Genomic DNA, 16,511 nt, shown 5'->3' on the forward strand with positions numbered 1-16,511 from the left:
GGACTGATTAAATAAATCATGAAACCTCCGTACAATGGAGCACTAGGCAGCTGTAAGAAAATGAGGATGCTGTCTGTGTGCTCTGTGGAAAGATCTCCAAAGTACATTGCTAAGAGTACATTACACACTACTATTTGTGTATAATTTTATTCTTCTTGGATCAACAATCAATGTCTATGGAAGCAGCAGTCCAGAAATCAAACAATGTATTGCTTTGGGCAAATCTGCTGCAAAAGACTTTTTAAAAGTTCTAAAAAGCAGATAACACTTTGATAATAAAGGTGCACCTGACCCAAACCATAGTCTTCAGTCACATCATATGCATGCAAAAGCTGGACAATGAAAAACAGGAAGGCAGAAGAAGAATCGACACATTTGAGTTGTGGTGTTGGCGAAGAATATTGAATGTACCGTGGACTGCCAGAAGAACGGACAAATTAGCCTTAGAAGAAATACACCCAGAATGATCCTCAGAAGCAAGGATAGGGAGACTTTGTCTTGCTTTGGACATATAATCAGGAAAGACCAATTGCCAGGAAAGGACAACATGGTTGTTAAAGTAGAGTGTCAGTGAAAACGAGAGAAACCCTCAAGGAGATGGATTGACGTGATAGGCACAACAATGGACTCAAACATATCATAGATCAGGAGATGGCAGAAGTTCAGGCATTGATTCATTCTGTTAAACATAAGGTCACCACGAGTTGGAGCCCGCTCAACTGCAGCTAACGGCAACAATAATTATTTGTATATGAAAGGGAAAATAAGAATATTTATTTGCATTTGCTTGTATAAAGGAACTCTGAAAGGACAAACAAGAAACTAATAACTAGCAACTAGGAACTGAGGGAGAGCACTGGAATAGAGAAATTTCACTGTGAGCCTTCTCATTCTATAGATTGTTTTAATCCTGTGAAGAATATATTACCTATCCAAGAAATTACATAAAGTGGATTTTAAAAGACTCGGCTATAGGTACCATACATGTAATCATCTTTGCAGATCGAGTGCTGGCTTTATGTATTACAGCTATTAGCAGTCTAATTTTACATGAATTGAGTAAAAATCCAGAAATAACAATTAGGTCATTTGAAATCATATGCCTTAAACTTAGGTGCCCATTAAATTTTCTTTTCAATATATGTTTTGTCCATATATTGTTCTGACCAGCCTGGGTTGGGAATTTCGATAAAGTAAGATACTATGACTGTTTTGAGAAGGAAGGCTCACTTTGCTCATTCCTGTATCATTTCATCACCTTCCTCGTGATCCAGGCAGCTGCTGTATTAATATGGATACCAAGTATGTTTTAAAACTACAGGTAAAGAAATTAGATGGACTGTCTGCCCATAAAATATGTCATCATTCTTGGGAGAGCTGTGTAGCCTGGAGGCAGAGCTATTTTGCTGTGTTTGATACCTGACTTCAAGCATACGCTTGCTGAATGGTTTTCCATGATTTTTTTAAAAGCTGCATATTAAAAAAAAAAATAGCTGCATATTAGCACCTATTTTATTGACTTCACACCGTGCCCGTCAGAACTCCTTCTTTTAAACACAGTGATTCCGATTTTTAGTGTTTCAGGGAAAAAATTTTACTAACTTTCATATTCTCCCCCTCTGAGCTGTTTCTTTATTAAGAAGAACCAACCAACCAAGTAACCAGTTGTCATTGAGTTGATACCAACTAATGGCGACCCCACATGTGTCAGAGTGGAACCGTGTTCCAAAGAGTTTCAGTGGTTGATTTTTTGGAAGTTGATCACCAAGGCTTTTTTCCGAGGTGCCTCTGGGTGGCCTCAAACCTCCAATCTTTGATCAGCAGCTGAGCACATTAACTGTTACACCACGAAGGAACTCTGTACTATGTTCAGGAGCATTTAGTGAAATATTAAGAAGTATTCTAGTTTTTATTTTATTGAAAAATAATCAAAACTATGTTGACATGGACAACGTTTCCTTTGTAGGTGTTTAGAATTGCTAATAGTTCCATAAATCATTAAAATAAAAAAGAGTGCAGTATAACCCAATAATCCAGTCCCTGATGTTTTGGAAGAACACTACCCAATCTTTAAATTCTGGCTCAGCCAATGAAAAACCTCAAAACTTTGGAAAAGTGACTTAACTTATGTATGCCTTAGTTTCCTCACCTGCAAAACAAGGACCAAAATAGCTTCTACTTCACAATGTGGTTATGAAGTTTAAATGTTGTGAAGAGTTACTGTATGGACTGTGCTTAGAATTGTGTCTTTCACATAGTAAGCGCCACCTAAATATTAACTAGTATTAATATTGTGTATATGTGTGTATACAGTTCTCCTCAATGTCACTCCACGTACACATTTTTTAATCATTTACGAGAGTTTTGTTTCTTGTCAAGCAGCAGGAGCCAATAAAATGAACCTTTGCTGTTAAAGGAAAAAAAAAAATATATACTACCCCATCACAGAACTTGGCTAAATTGAATTATGGTGATTCCCAACAGTCAATGAGTTGATAAAAAGAGAAACAATTGGAAGAGTAAAGGACTCATCAATCTGGATAATTATCCAAGTGTGCATTAAATGTACAGATGACAAATTAGAAAATAATCTCTGTATTCGTGTGCCTGGGAAAGACTACCATGGTGAGGAGTAGAAGTGGGTAGAGAAGGAAAGGAAAGAGGCAAACATGGTGGAAAGCAGTAGATGGCCTACCTGGTAATATCTTGGGCCATGTGCTCTGTTATATCTGTGAATGTCCCTGATCCTTACAACAACCTTATGGTCTTCATCATTAGAGCAGATAATGAGCCTGGAAGTCACACGGCTAGGAAGTACCAGAGCTGGGGTTTGAACTCATGTCTGTCTGAAGAGCCCAGGTTCTTAACCTGCAGGTTGTAATGCTCCTCTTAGCATTAAGTATCATCTGTGACATGTCATCTGTCACTTGGCCTACATCAGACTGCGTGGAAAAACTTTGTGATATAATCTCAGATCGTATCTCAAGTTAAACTCCTTCCTAAAATGGCCTAGAAATGGCTAGGTGTTAGGGTGAAAGAATGTGTGTCACTCAGCCCGAACACATTTCCACTTTTAGAGAAATATGTAGACTGCAGCTCACCGATTATGGTTTAGAAGCATCCTTTGACAAAGGATAACACATGCTCATCTTTATAATTCCTTTTAGCTCCAGCTTTGGGTTTGGCAAATCTGATGTGTGCATTGGTTTTAAATTAAAACATGGCACACGTAGCATTTTGGAAAACAAAGTGAACAAATGAAACTCTGGGTTTTTTTTTTTTTTTTTAAATGCCTTTGCCCTAGGAACTTATTTTTGCTGGTACTGTTAGCTGTTTTCCTTGGATGACAAACTTGTACAATTGTAGTAACATGTTTCTGAGACACAGAGAATGAAAACCACAACAAAATATAAACCTTCCAAGTTAGCACATGAGTAATGTATATTAAGGACAGGGGGAAGTGGAGCCAGGAGAAATGTTTTTAAAGAAAGAATTACCCCAGACCTCAGGGGAGTGTCTGTGTCTTGTGTTTGCATTATATCTGATTTCTAGGAGTTAGGTGCTTACCATCTGTGGTTAGACATACACTGAACTGAACTTCATTACGATATTGATTAATATCCAATATCTATTATATTGAAATATTAATATCACCTACCTCACAAAGTATTTAAGAAGATTAGATCTCTTCTAACAAAAGTGGTCTGATGGCATGGACCCCCCAGGATAGGGTTATGTCAATGTAATGGTGGGATTTTCATTATGATGGTGACGTAGTGGTTAAGAGCTACGGCTGATAACCAAAAAGTTGGCAGCTCGAATCCACCAGGTGCTCCTTGTATACTCTATGGGGCAGTTCTACGCTGTCCTGTAGGGTAACTATGAGTCAGAATCCACTCGATGGCAATGGGGGTATGGTCTTTCATTGCTTCATCTTTTCCCTCCCCTGGTTCACTGGGAATTTTATTGTGGTTTTATAATTCCACTCTGTAATCTTCGAGTGGGGTTCTTTGCTCTCAAACATTTTATGTTTTAGGACTCATAAAATTGAAATTGCGTATTCCCTAATGATACTTATTTAAATTCACCGCCATGAGGCAGACTTCCCTACATAAGTGATGGCGGTGTTTAAAAAAGGAAACTATGAGTTCTTAGAGTCTCAACTTGGCTTCTGACACCACCTAAGCCCACCTGTGTGTTCCACCATCAAATTAGGAGGTTCAAAGAGCAGTGGTTCCCACCCAGGGCTGCATACAGTGGAATCTGGGGGGAGCTTCCACAAAATTCGCATGCCTTGGTCCCACCCCAGAGATGCTGATGCAGTTGGTTTGAGGTCTGACCAGGGCATGGAGATTTCTTAAAGCTCCTCAGGAGAGTCAACGTCAGCCACAATTGAGAACCAACTACTAAGCCAGAAGATTTCTAAAGCTTCTTCCAGCCCTAAATTTGATTCTACCAAGAGGTCCCAAATAAATTTGACTACCCCTTTCTCGCTTCTAGTCTGTCATACATAACTAAAGACTGAAATTCAGAGTTAAAAATTTTCAGTGATCCTGGTAAGAATATTATCCAACCCAAAGCACGAAATAGTGGAGTGCCTCTCTTTTGCCATGTATAAACCCCACCCAGTGCCATCGAGTCGATTCCGACTCATAGCGACCCTATAGAACAGAGTAGAACTGCCCCATAGAGTTTCCAAGGAGCACCTGGTGGATTTGAACTGCAACCCTTTGGTTAGCAGCCATAGCACTTAACCACTACGCCACCAGGGTTTCCTTGCCATGTATAGTGTGTTTTATATATATCGTATATACTACATGTGGCAAAAGAGAAGTGCTCTACTACTCGGTGCTTTGGATTGGATGCGATTTGGTGCAAATGGTTTGTACTTGACTGCTAGCCTAATGGTTGGTGATTCAAACCCACCCAGCGATACCATGGAAGAAAAGACTTGGCAATCTGCTTCCATTAAGATTACAGCCAAGAAAACCCTATGGAGCAGTTCTACTCTGTAGCCCGTGAGTTCTCCATGAGTCAGCATCAACTCGATGGCAGCTAACAACAACAAAGTATATTTTATCAGTTCATTCATGGGCTGCATAAAAGTGATTACTCTATCCCTACCTCCATTTCTCAGGCATTGGTGGTTTGGCGGTAGACTTCTCACGCTCTATGTAGGAGACCTGGTTTGATTCCTGGCCAGTGTACCTCATGCTCAGCCACCACCCATCTGTCACTGAAGGCTTGTGTGTTGTTAAGATGCTGAACAGGTTTCAGCAGAGCTTCCAGACTAAGATGGACTAGGAAGAAAATCAGCCAGTGAAAACTCTGTGGATCATAAAGGTCTGATCTGCAACCAAGCATGGGGGTAGCACAGGGCTGTGTTTCATGTTGTCATACATGGGTTGTCATGAGTCAGGGGCCCAATTGGTGGCCGCTAACAACTCACCTCCACTTCTTAGATTTTGGTTCAGACTAGCAAACCAAACAGAAGAAGGATTGAATTAAGAATAAAAGAATACCATACTTAATATCTACATGATGGACGTCTTTCACATTTCCTGTGAATAACACACATCCTGTGAACCATTGTTTATTGCATCTCACAAGAATCCCAAATCTTGTATGTCTGGTCCTCTTGGATTTGATTTTGTTATTTTGCTTCCCCCTGGGGGACTGCAAAAAAGTTTAAAACAAAGACTGAACAAAAAAAAAAAAAAGAAGTGAGCCAAACAAAATAATAATAAAGGAGAGAAAATAAAGAAAAAAATTCTCGTGATTCAAACTTGTTCTAAATTTTCCAGGCAAGAGGGGAAAAGAAAACCAAAACCAGCTGCTATCCTGTGTGTTTGAAAATTGAAAAGTTTCAATCACCTCATATGCAGTCAAAAGCTGGACAATGAATAAGGAAGACCAAAGAAGAATTGATGCATTTGAATTATGCTGTTGGCAAAGAATATTGAATATTCCATGGACTGCCAGAAGAATGAACAAATCTGTCTTGGAAGAAGTACAGCCAGAATGCTCCTTAGATGCAAGGATGGCGAGACTTGTCTTACGTACTTTGGTCATATTATCAGGAGGGACCGGTCCCTGGGGAAGGACATCATGCTTGGTAAAGCAGAGGGTCAGTGAAAAAAAAAAAAACAGGAAAACCCTCAACGAGATGGATTGACACAGTGATGGATTGACACAGTGATGGATTGACACAGTGGCTGCAACAATGGGCTCAAACATAGCAATGATTGTGAGGATGGCGCAGGACCGGGCAGTGTTTTGTTCTGTTGTGCATACGGTCTCTATGAGACAGAACTGCTAGAAGGCACCTAACAACAACAACAACATTCTCTGTGTTGTCTGAAGGGCAAGGTCAAGCTGAGGAGTGAAGTGGTATCCCTGGTGTCAGGCGAGGAGCCTCAGAGTCCGTTGAAGGCCCACCTATGGTCTGCACTTCATCCCTTACTTGCGTAAACTGGTTACTGCAGAGAGGAAATATTCCAGCTATAGAAAACTTTTTTTTTTGCCAAATCAGCATGGCCACATATTTCTAAAGATAAACAAAATGACATATTGGCTTGCAAGAATCATCCTCACCCTCACATCAATAAAAAAAAAATCCCAGCTGCTGCTGGGAAGGAGTGGGAAGAGGCTGTTTTGTGCTTAGGAAGATGCCTCGAGGCAGCTGTAGATAGCATTGTTTTTGTTAAACTTTGGCTGGGCTAGTGTGTGCATTAGCTCATGTTCCAAACCTGTCACCAGAAGAATGCAGTGAGAATCTTGTTTCAATCTGATTTTCTTTCTCACTTCACCCTTTCCTCAGCCAGAGTCCGACATCTACACAGCCACTATCACTTGAAGACAGAAGTTTTGAATAAAACCTCACAGGCTTTTCACATTATTCATCAGAAAAAAATGGAGGCGCTCATCCCCTGAGTCCCTGGCACGTGTTGCCAGGTCTTATTCCCCACTCACCTCAGAGCTGTTGCTGAGTTCTAGAACATATGGGATAATTCTTTCCCTCCTGCTTCTCAACTGAGGCTGGAGGCAGAAAAGAGAGAGAGGAGCTCTGAAAACCTAGAAAGAACCATGATTATGAATTTGAATTTGTTGTTTAGGTTGGTCATCTCAGTTTATATAGGCATAAACAGCAATCCAGGGGCTTTGTACAACTTTCAGGGATCCAACAATCCCTCCTCAATCCCATACCACATGTACAGAAACTCCTGTCAAATGTTTGTGATTTCCTCTATTGTCATTAGCCCTGTGTTTTAACCTTTCTGGAAGTCAGTTTCCCCATCTGTGAAATGGGACAGTAAAATTTACCTTTGTGCTAGCAGGAGCACTTGAAGTCACGTTGACTAAACTACTTCGTAAATTGTAAAAACACTTTATTTATAATGTCCTTTTTTATGTAGTGAAGGTTAAATGAGATGTGGAAGGTCTTTATAGGCAGTTATTGTTAGTCGCCATTGAGTTGGCTCCATCTCAAGGCACCCTTTTGTATAACAGAACGAAACGTTGCCTCTTCAGTCCATCTCCCTGAGAGTTTCCCTCGTTGTTCTGGCATTCCACTTTACCAAACATGATGTCCTTTTCTAGTGATTGGTCTTTTCTAATGTGTGTCCAAAGTTGCGCAAGTCAGCGTCTCACCATCCTTGCTTCTAAGGAACGTTCTGACTGTATTTTAAGACTGATTTGCTCGTTCTCTCAGTCCGTGGTATATTCAATATTCTTCACCAACACCACAATTCAAAAGTAGCAGTTCTTCTGCCTTCCATTTTCACTATCCAACTTTTGCATGTATACGAGGCGATGGAAAAGATTATGGCTTTGGTCTGCTGCAACTTAGTTATCACAGTGACATCGTTGCTTTTTAAAGCTTTAAAGAACTTTGGTAACAGATTTGCCCAATGCAGGACATCATTTGATTTCTGGAGTACCACTCTGTCACACCATAGCTCATAGAAGCAGTTGTCTACCACAAGGTAGCTAAACGTGACATTAGAAATTGTTTATGAGAGAAATTGTCAGCCTTAGGTTGTTTACAGCTTAGCTTAAATGTTCAAGTCGTATATCACATGCTTCATACATGTGATTTGGGATCACTGTGTTATAAGCATACGTCACATAAAGCCTCCTTAGTGTGGATTCCACCAGTAGTTAACGCCCGCAGTCATTTTTTCAGCTGGTCCTTATTGTGGGCAAAACGTTGGGCCTGGCCTGGAGGGAGTGGAGGATGAACAGTGTACAGCGGGGAGGATCCTGAGTCGCTGCCCTCTGGGAGCAGAGACATAAACCAGCAATACAAGAATAGCTTGCATTTCCAGAGAACTAGATATCTTACAGAATCTTTTCACAGACTTTAAAATAAAAGGCCACTGGGTGAATGAGACATGGTATCATAATAATATTTGTTTATTACAGGGTGTCAGCTCCATGCAGGCAGGGAGTTTGTTTCAGTCACCACTGTATTCCCAACACCAAAGCAGGGCTTGGCCTGTGGGGTGGTCAGTAAATAATTGTGGAATAAATGAATGAAATAATTTGCTAACATTTAAGCTCTTATATCCCAGAGATATTAAAGGTGCCTTAAACTAAAATGTCCTGGCTTCAGGCTTTCTTTTAAGATTAGTTGTTGGGTGCCATCGAGGTGATTTTGATTCATAGTGACCCCATGTGACAGCATAGGACTGACAACTCCACAGGGTTTTCTAACCCGTGATTGAAATGCAAAAGTTAGAAACAAAGAAGGATCAGTACTTGAAAAATGACCTTGGTGATAGAAACGACTCAGAGATCCCATGATTGAATTTTGCAAGACCAACTTATTCATTGCAAATACCTTTTTTCAACAACATAGCTACGACTACTAACCAAAAGGTCAGCAGTTCAAATCCATCAGGCACTCCTTGGAAACCCTGTGGAGCAGTTCTATAGTGTCCTGTAGGGTTACTATGAAATGGGTCAGAATTGACTTGACTGCAATGGGTTTTTACAAGTATATACATATATGTGTGTATACATGTATAGATGTGTGTTTATATATATACACACGCATATATATATACATACACATATACATATATGTATATGGAAACCCTGGTGGCGTAGTGGTTAAGTGCTACAGTTGTTAGCCAAAAGGTCAGCAGTTTGAATCCACCAGGTGCTCCTTGGAAGCCCTATGGAGCAGTTCTACTCTGTCCTGTAGGGTTGCTATGAGTCAGAATTGACTTGATAGCAGTGGGTTTGGTTATATATATGTGTGTGTATATATATATATTTTTATACATACATATATATGTTTAGCTGTTTGAGCCACCCAGGAACTCCTATTGAGTCCAAACAAACAAACCCCATTGCTGTTGCTGTTGAGTTGATTCTTACTCATATTGACCCTATAGGACAGTGTAGAACTGCTGCCCCATAGGGTTTCCAAGGAGTGGCTTTTTGATTTGAGCTGCCACCCTTTTGGTTAGCAGCCGTAATCACTTAACTGCAGGTCCTATTAAGAGTACCAAAAAAAGAAACCAGACCCGTTGCCGTCAAGTTGATTCTGACTCATAGTGACCCTGTAAGAGTCAAAAAAAAAAAAAAAAACCCAACAAACCTGTTGCTGTTGAGTCAATTCTGACTCATAGCAACCTATAGGACAGAGTAGAACTGCCGCATAGGGTTTCCAAGGAACGCCTGGTGGATTCAAACTGCTGACCTTTTGGTTATCAGCTGTAGCTCTTAACTACTGCACCACGAGGGTTTCCCCTATAAGAGTAAAAAAAACCAAACCCACTGCTGTTGAGTCGATTCCGACTCATAGCGACCCTATAAGAGTAAAAAAAAAAGAGTAGTGATTATGAAATTGACTTTGGGAAGTGCATTGATTCTTTTCTGCCACTAGGGGACTACATAGTGCAGTTAGGGAATCCAGTTTTCAAAGAATTCTTTTTAAAAGGATTAGTACAAGAGCCGGTACCCTTAGATTTGGGTAACTGTGACTGAGTTAAATCAGTACTACAGAGGAGGCTTCAAACTACATTAGCATATTTTAAGCTTAACATAGGGTAAACATGTGTCCCAGTTAAAAATACACCCTTAAAAATAGCCTGATAATGTGCTTAAAAATAAAGTATATAAACAGTGAGGGTTTAGTCTGTAATCATTTTAAAATCACTTTCTGCCACCCAGTGGAATAGCACACATGATGCCACAGCCAAGAGATGCCGTGCTTATATTAGGAGGAACAGTGTTCCATCTTCAGGGTGGGGAAGGACCTCGACATACTGTCTATGTAGTTGGTGCAATGTTAATCTCGAGGGGAAAATGCAATGGTTTTAGCTCTGGTAAATGGAAGTTGACTAAATTGATATACCTTCAAAACTAAGAATCAGTTGCTGGTTTAATACCATCAAGTCTATGAATAGTTCTTTTGTGCTGGAAACCTGTTGGGTGACCTAGCCTGAGAGGGAAGAAAAGCCAGTGGAAGGTAGAAGGGCAAGTCCAGTAATATCTTTTATTGTTAAAGAGAGAGAGTCACAGGGACTGGGAGTAAGGAATTTTCTTTCACAACATTAAATTTAATTAGAATGAAATGTAAGGTTAGTTCAGTAGACATTTGTGATTATTTGAGAATTTAGTTTATCCTGTGGTTACTTTCTTCAGTTTGCAGTTCCTAAGGTCCTGAGGGATGGCCATATAGGAACAGCAAGGAAGAGCCAGAAGGTACAACACCTACCCTTAAGCAGTAGCTTCCTACTCTTCGAGTCTTGGTTTGACAGAGCTGCTGGCAGGAGTTGATAGCTGGTAGGTAGATTGTTTGCTCTCCTTTTCCTGGCCTCGTCTCTGGTGAAAGTGCTAATTAGGAATCAAACAGCCAGAGAAGCTGGCAGCTGAAGGAGAAAGAGGGGACATAACACTTCAGTGCTGGATAATTGGGCCTTAAGTAATGGAAAAGTGAGCAGCTTGGGATTAAAATAAACACAAAGGGCAACAGTTCAGTGGTTGCATGCTGTTGTGGACAAACGAATCCTCCCTGCTTTCTGAGGGATGACAGTGGCCCTCCAGCTTCTAGCCACACCTGTCGGCCACCTTTAGTTCCTCCTCCGCTTTGTGGAACTTGTGGTTAGCTGTTGAGTCAGCTCCCAACTGACAGCAACCCAATGCACAGAAGCAGATTGCCAGGCCTTTCTTCCTAGTCAATCTTAGCCTGGAAAGCTCCACTGAAACCTGTTCAGTATCATAGCAAAATGCAAGGCAGGTGATGGCTGTACATGAAGTAGATTGGTCAGGAATCGAATCCAGGTCTCCATCATGGAAGGCAAAAATTCCACCACTGAACCACCACTGCCCCTTTGCCTGACTTAGAGGTGACAGATGGGAGTGCAAGTGGATTCCTTTAGAGCTGAGATTGTAAGGACAAAGACATATTAGGATGGTACGGGTTTTTTTTTTTTTTTTTTTAACTTTGCTTTTCCAGGCTGCTTTACACAGAACTAGAGGCTAAGCTTTTGGTGTTAAGTCTCTCACATCTCTTGCTCTTTTCCTTTATGAATTCCTAAAGAGCAATTTCAGATAACCTCTGATAAAGAATCTCCTAGAGACTGAACAGGTAAACCCTGGATCAGCGAAAACTAAAAACTGATCTCAGTTACATCCCCCACATAGCAGCATTTACAGCCATCCATTTCTCATAACTCTTGTTTCAAACGCTCCATACTCCGTTCCCCAGAGAAACAAAGAATGGGTGCTATACGTTAACTGTTGGGTAGCTAAGAAATTATTGTAAAGGAACTATCTGGAAAAAAGTTAACACCGTACACTAGGCCAAAGGGAAGAGTTAAATGACAACGGCGGCAGATTGTTATTGCCGTAATTGCATATTCAGGCTATCTATTTGACTTCATGGATGACGAACATGTCGTTGGGTGAGTACTGTCATTAAAGATATTGCTATTTCATACTCCCTGGCCCTTCCTAAATTTGCTGCAGTCCAACATGGCCAGCCCACAGTCGAAACATGAAATGCCGGTAGTGTTCAAAACTCTTCGGGGACATATCAAATTCTCATGGACCGGTGTGGTGGAATGCCTTCTGAGTGACAAAGGCACCACTGGCTAAAAGCTAAAGGAAATCTGTGCAATGATGAATGAGTGGCAATTAATCACCAGAGATCTGTTGTGTGACTCTGTATGTATTGAAGCTCAAGGGCCCAGGGTGAGGGAGGAGTCTCTGAACCCAGACCTTAATAGAATTAAAATAATGAATGTTTGTATTCGAGCCTGGATTAGCCAACAGTTCAGCCTCCTTGTTTGGGAACAGAGAATTTTCTTTTTCGCTGGCACGTATTTTCTAGAATGCTGGGGAATTGTTCTCTGTACCTGAGCCTGTGCCTCTGTATTAAGCATCCAGGACGTGATCTATTTGGAGAGAGCTGGTTGCTGTTTTGAAGTCAGGGAGCCTCAAAAAGCCATGGAGCATGCTAAATAAGCTCCACGGGTGATTGTCTTTATGTGAATTCACTGGCAAGCCAAGGAAGGGGCTGGGGAAGGCAAAGGGGAAAGTAAGTTAGTTTAACAACCAAATACATTACAGACCCCAGCTGAAGTTCAGCTTTCTTTAACCCAGAAAGTGGGACCCTGTGGCAGCGTCTGGCAGGTCCTGCTGAAAAGTTTCTATTATTATGTAAATGGACCAACAGTACAGCCTTTTAAGAGTTTTTGGCAAAGGGTAAACCTTTGTCTGCCAAAAGGTAGGCTCTTGGTTTGCCTGCAAGCTCTGAGTTTGCACAGTAAACAGTGGGTGACCTATGAGCCAGCCAGTCAACTTGCACGTTGCCTTATTAGGCAGGCCGCTGAGGCTGGTGTCTGGGGACAGGCAGGCAGAGCCTGTATCCTGTAAGGAGCAGGAGAGCCTGAACCCTGGAGACATGGCCTAGTACTGTTCAATTAATTATAGTGCACTGTGATGACAGGAATATGCACTCTCCTTGGCAGACTTATTTTATGGTATGGCTAGAAAAAAACAGTTTTGTAGGAGGAGGTGACCTCCCAAAGGACAGAATGTATATCCCTTTTTCCTCGGGCTTTATTTACTGTGTTCCTTGTATTGTGGAGTCCATATCAGGACTTACTCTACCAAGTATGGACTTTATCAGGAATTGTTTAATGGTTTCCTTTTAATCCAAGATGTTTTGCAGACTCTTAGGATGTTTTTCACATTGTAAAGTCTTTCTAATGGTGAGGTTATATGTGTAGTAGGAAGTACCAGGCAGTAAGATGGTGCAATGAATGGATAGTGCAGAGTCCTGGGACCCAGAAGACCAGACCTGTTTTGAAAGGTGACTGCACATTGGCTGAGTGACCTTGCACAAGTCACTTCCTTTGCCCTGCATAAAATATAGGGTGAGCCTGGATGAACTCTTAAATGACCTCTCTATTGTCAATTTTTCTTCTTAAATTACAGTAATTGTATTCTTTCTCTCCTCTCCCTTTTCATTCTCTTCAATAATAAGGTTTAATGAGTATGTGTGGTTAATAGCGACAGCTTAGCATCCAAAGAAGTAACTAGGTGATTGAAATTTTAAGGCCGAATCTACCTTTTCTTTTTGAGTTTTTTTCTACATGGACATTTTGTTCTCAGACTCAGGTTCTTGAAATCAAACAGTTATAACTCCTGAACCAAGGCTGCTCAGGATAGAATGAGCGAACGGAGGAGGAGCATTTGTTACTCATGACACAGGTGGCCTTGCAGGAGAGCTTTCAAGTCCTTGTCTCTTGTCTAAGCATCCTTTTTTGGTTAAGTTTAATATTTCTGTACCTGGAACAGGAGCTGGGCAGCCTACCAGGAGGGAAGGACCAAGCTGCGGTTCCCTCTAACTGCCCTGTTTGCATGCTGGAGTTCTCTCCCAGCAGAGATCTTGTTGTAGCAAAGCTCTCTGGCTACTTCACAAGAACAGAGACAGTTCCTGCTGCTGGAGTGGTTGTTAAAACCAGAAACCTATTGCCATCGAGTCAGTTTCACTCATAGCGACCATATCTGCCATCAAGTCAGCACCAATTCGTGGCAACCCCGTGCACAGTGGACTGAAACACAGCTCAGCCCTGCCCTGTTCCCATGATCGGTTGTGGACTGTCATGACCCAAAGGGTTTTCACTGGCTGATTTTCAGAAGTAGATCACCAGCCCTTTCTTCCTAGTTTGTCTTAGTCTGGAAGCTCCACTGAAAACATCATAGCAACACGCAAACCACCGCTGACGGATGACTGCTGGAGTCAGACTAAATATGTTTGTGTGGACTTTTACCCCAATTTGGAGGTGACATCTGAAGTGCTGCTGGCTAGCGTCTGCTTCGACCATGGATCCTTTCCTTGTGATCCTCTTTTCAATGGCTTACTGTACGCTTCTGTCATTAATTAAGAAAAAATTTTTATTTATTTATTTATTTATTATTAATAAGAAAGGGCAAATTCACTTCTCCTCTACTGTTAAAGAAATACATTTTTTTTTCCTCTATTTTAAATACCTATTTCCATCAGGGCTTTGAACTGGTTTCTTCAGCTCAAAGCTCTGTTGAGAATTTGCATTTCTACCCCAGATATACTGAATCAGAATCTACATTTTAACAAGATTCTAAGGTGATTCTTATGTATAACTTTTTAGAACTCGATAGAAATGCAAATTCTCAGCAGGGAACTTGTTAGAAATGTAAATTCTTAGCAGAAGTTAGAACCAGAAACAACAGGTTAGAAGCCCTGGTTTCCATTTCTGTTGACTACTTAGCTGACTGGCTGCCCAAAGGCACAGGCTATTGACTTTCTGAGTTACTTGCTCTTAACGCAGGAAGTTTTCACTTGTGCAAAAGGGAGCTAGCTAGCTTGGTCTTGACTTCAGATGACCCCTGAAACTTGATGCGAAGTTTTTTCCCCTGGGGGAAAAAACTATGGAACTTCAGAGTTTAAAGAGAAAAAAGATTAAATGTGTCAAATCCAAGAAGGAGTGAAGAGATCTCTGAGGAGGGTCCAATTTCTTTACGCATCACAAAGATGTCAGGAGATGGTGGGCAGTAGCTTCTTGTTTGAGCATAAACTTTGACAGCCTGAATTACAGGCCGCAAAAGTCTGCTGTATTGTAAATTTGGAGATCATGGCTTGAAATTTTATACCCTACGTATCTTGAATGAGGACGTGAGAATTCTAGTGGGTGGATAACTGAGTTTTCTGATTTGATTTTAAAATGTGTGTCTATAGCTTTAATGACAAAGGATTAATTTGAGGGATAATCATTTTCTTTTTGGAAAGCTAAAAACTGGCCTTTTGGGGGAAAGGAAATGATGTGATCACTGACTCAAATGGATTATACTGTTTTAATCAGTGGTTTTATTTATTCTTTAATTACTTCAGTAAATGAATTGCTACAATAGAACAATAGTATTTCTCTCCAAACCAGGAGGCATGTGAAAAAATAATGTGATAATTCACATTGGTCTAGAACATTACAGTTTACACGATCGTTTTACAGGCATTGTCACAGTTACAATACTTTATCTGATGTAGTAAAGGGTTTTGAATTTAAGAAAAGGAAGGAAGTGCCAAATGTTCTCTCTTTTAGGAAGTCCTCGCAGTAATCTGCAGTGGTGTGTGTGTCAACTGTTTGTGGTCTTGCTTTAAAGTTCTAGAGAGCTGTCAGTCGTTGTATCTGGAAAGAATGCATCATCTATGGAGAAAACATGTACTTGATTAGAACAAAGGAAGAAATAGGGAAACTCAAAGGGTCAGGGGATATCAAGGTGGTGAGGGACTTTGACACCTAGGTATGAAAATTTGTCCTCTGTTCATTAGGTGAGTTCTGTGTCTACACTGTGAACTTGTTAAAGGCAGGAACCGTCTCTTATTCAACACACCACCCAACCTAGTTTCCAACCCCTGGTGAATCCTGTGCGAAAAGAAGGGACGGTTCTAGAGATGCAGTGAGTATACATTGCAAGACATTGCAAAGGTATGTGATCAGAAGTGTAGGCACGAAGTCTTTGAAATATGTCTTTTGCATATTGAGTGCAGGTATCTGGCTGAACCTCTAACTGGAAATTTTAGGCAGATAATAGAAAATATTGGCCTACAATTTATGTCTTGTTCTCAACACTGTGAATTCCCCCTGTAATTTACATCCTGGGCAGTCACTGTTTCATTGGATTAACTGTCCTGTGACCTGACAGCTGACCTGTCATGTCCGATAATAGAGACCAAGGTACAGCCAGCACTGTGGCCAGCCGTGGGCCAGGTTCTGATGCATGGAGGGGTCACAGTAATTAGTTTCTTCATCAGAAAAATTCGGCTTTTCATCTGAAATACAACTATCGGTCTCTTCTAGTCCAGAGCAAAAGAGAGGGGGGGAAAAACTAAAGACTCAAGGGAGCAATTAGTCTACATGAATCACAGCCTACACAACCCTGAGACCAGAAGAACTAGATGGTACCCAGTTACCGCTACCTACTGCTCTGACTGAGGGCCCCAGACAGAATAA

General features: G+C 41.0%; 1 protein-coding gene across 25 annotated transcripts in view; it reads left to right on the top strand.

Moving 5' to 3' along the window:
• SVIL (supervillin) overlaps positions 1–16,511 on the top strand; it is a 278,042-nt gene that overhangs the window by 122,111 nt on the left and 139,420 nt on the right. The window contains exon 5 of one of the 25 annotated variants that reach the window (XM_064284990.1): positions 15,830–15,986. The exons of 23 other annotated variants lie outside the window; for them this stretch is intronic. The gene's annotated coding sequence lies outside the window, so the exon portion shown is untranslated. Of the gene's footprint in view, positions 1–9,606; positions 10,798–15,829; positions 15,987–16,511 lie in introns of those variants that run through there. One more of the 25 variants, XM_064284989.1, reaches the window with a different exon arrangement.

Source organism: Loxodonta africana, chromosome 4, assembly GCF_030014295.1.
Source record: "Loxodonta africana isolate mLoxAfr1 chromosome 4, mLoxAfr1.hap2, whole genome shotgun sequence".
Taxonomy (NCBI): Eukaryota; Metazoa; Chordata; class Mammalia; order Proboscidea; family Elephantidae; genus Loxodonta; species Loxodonta africana.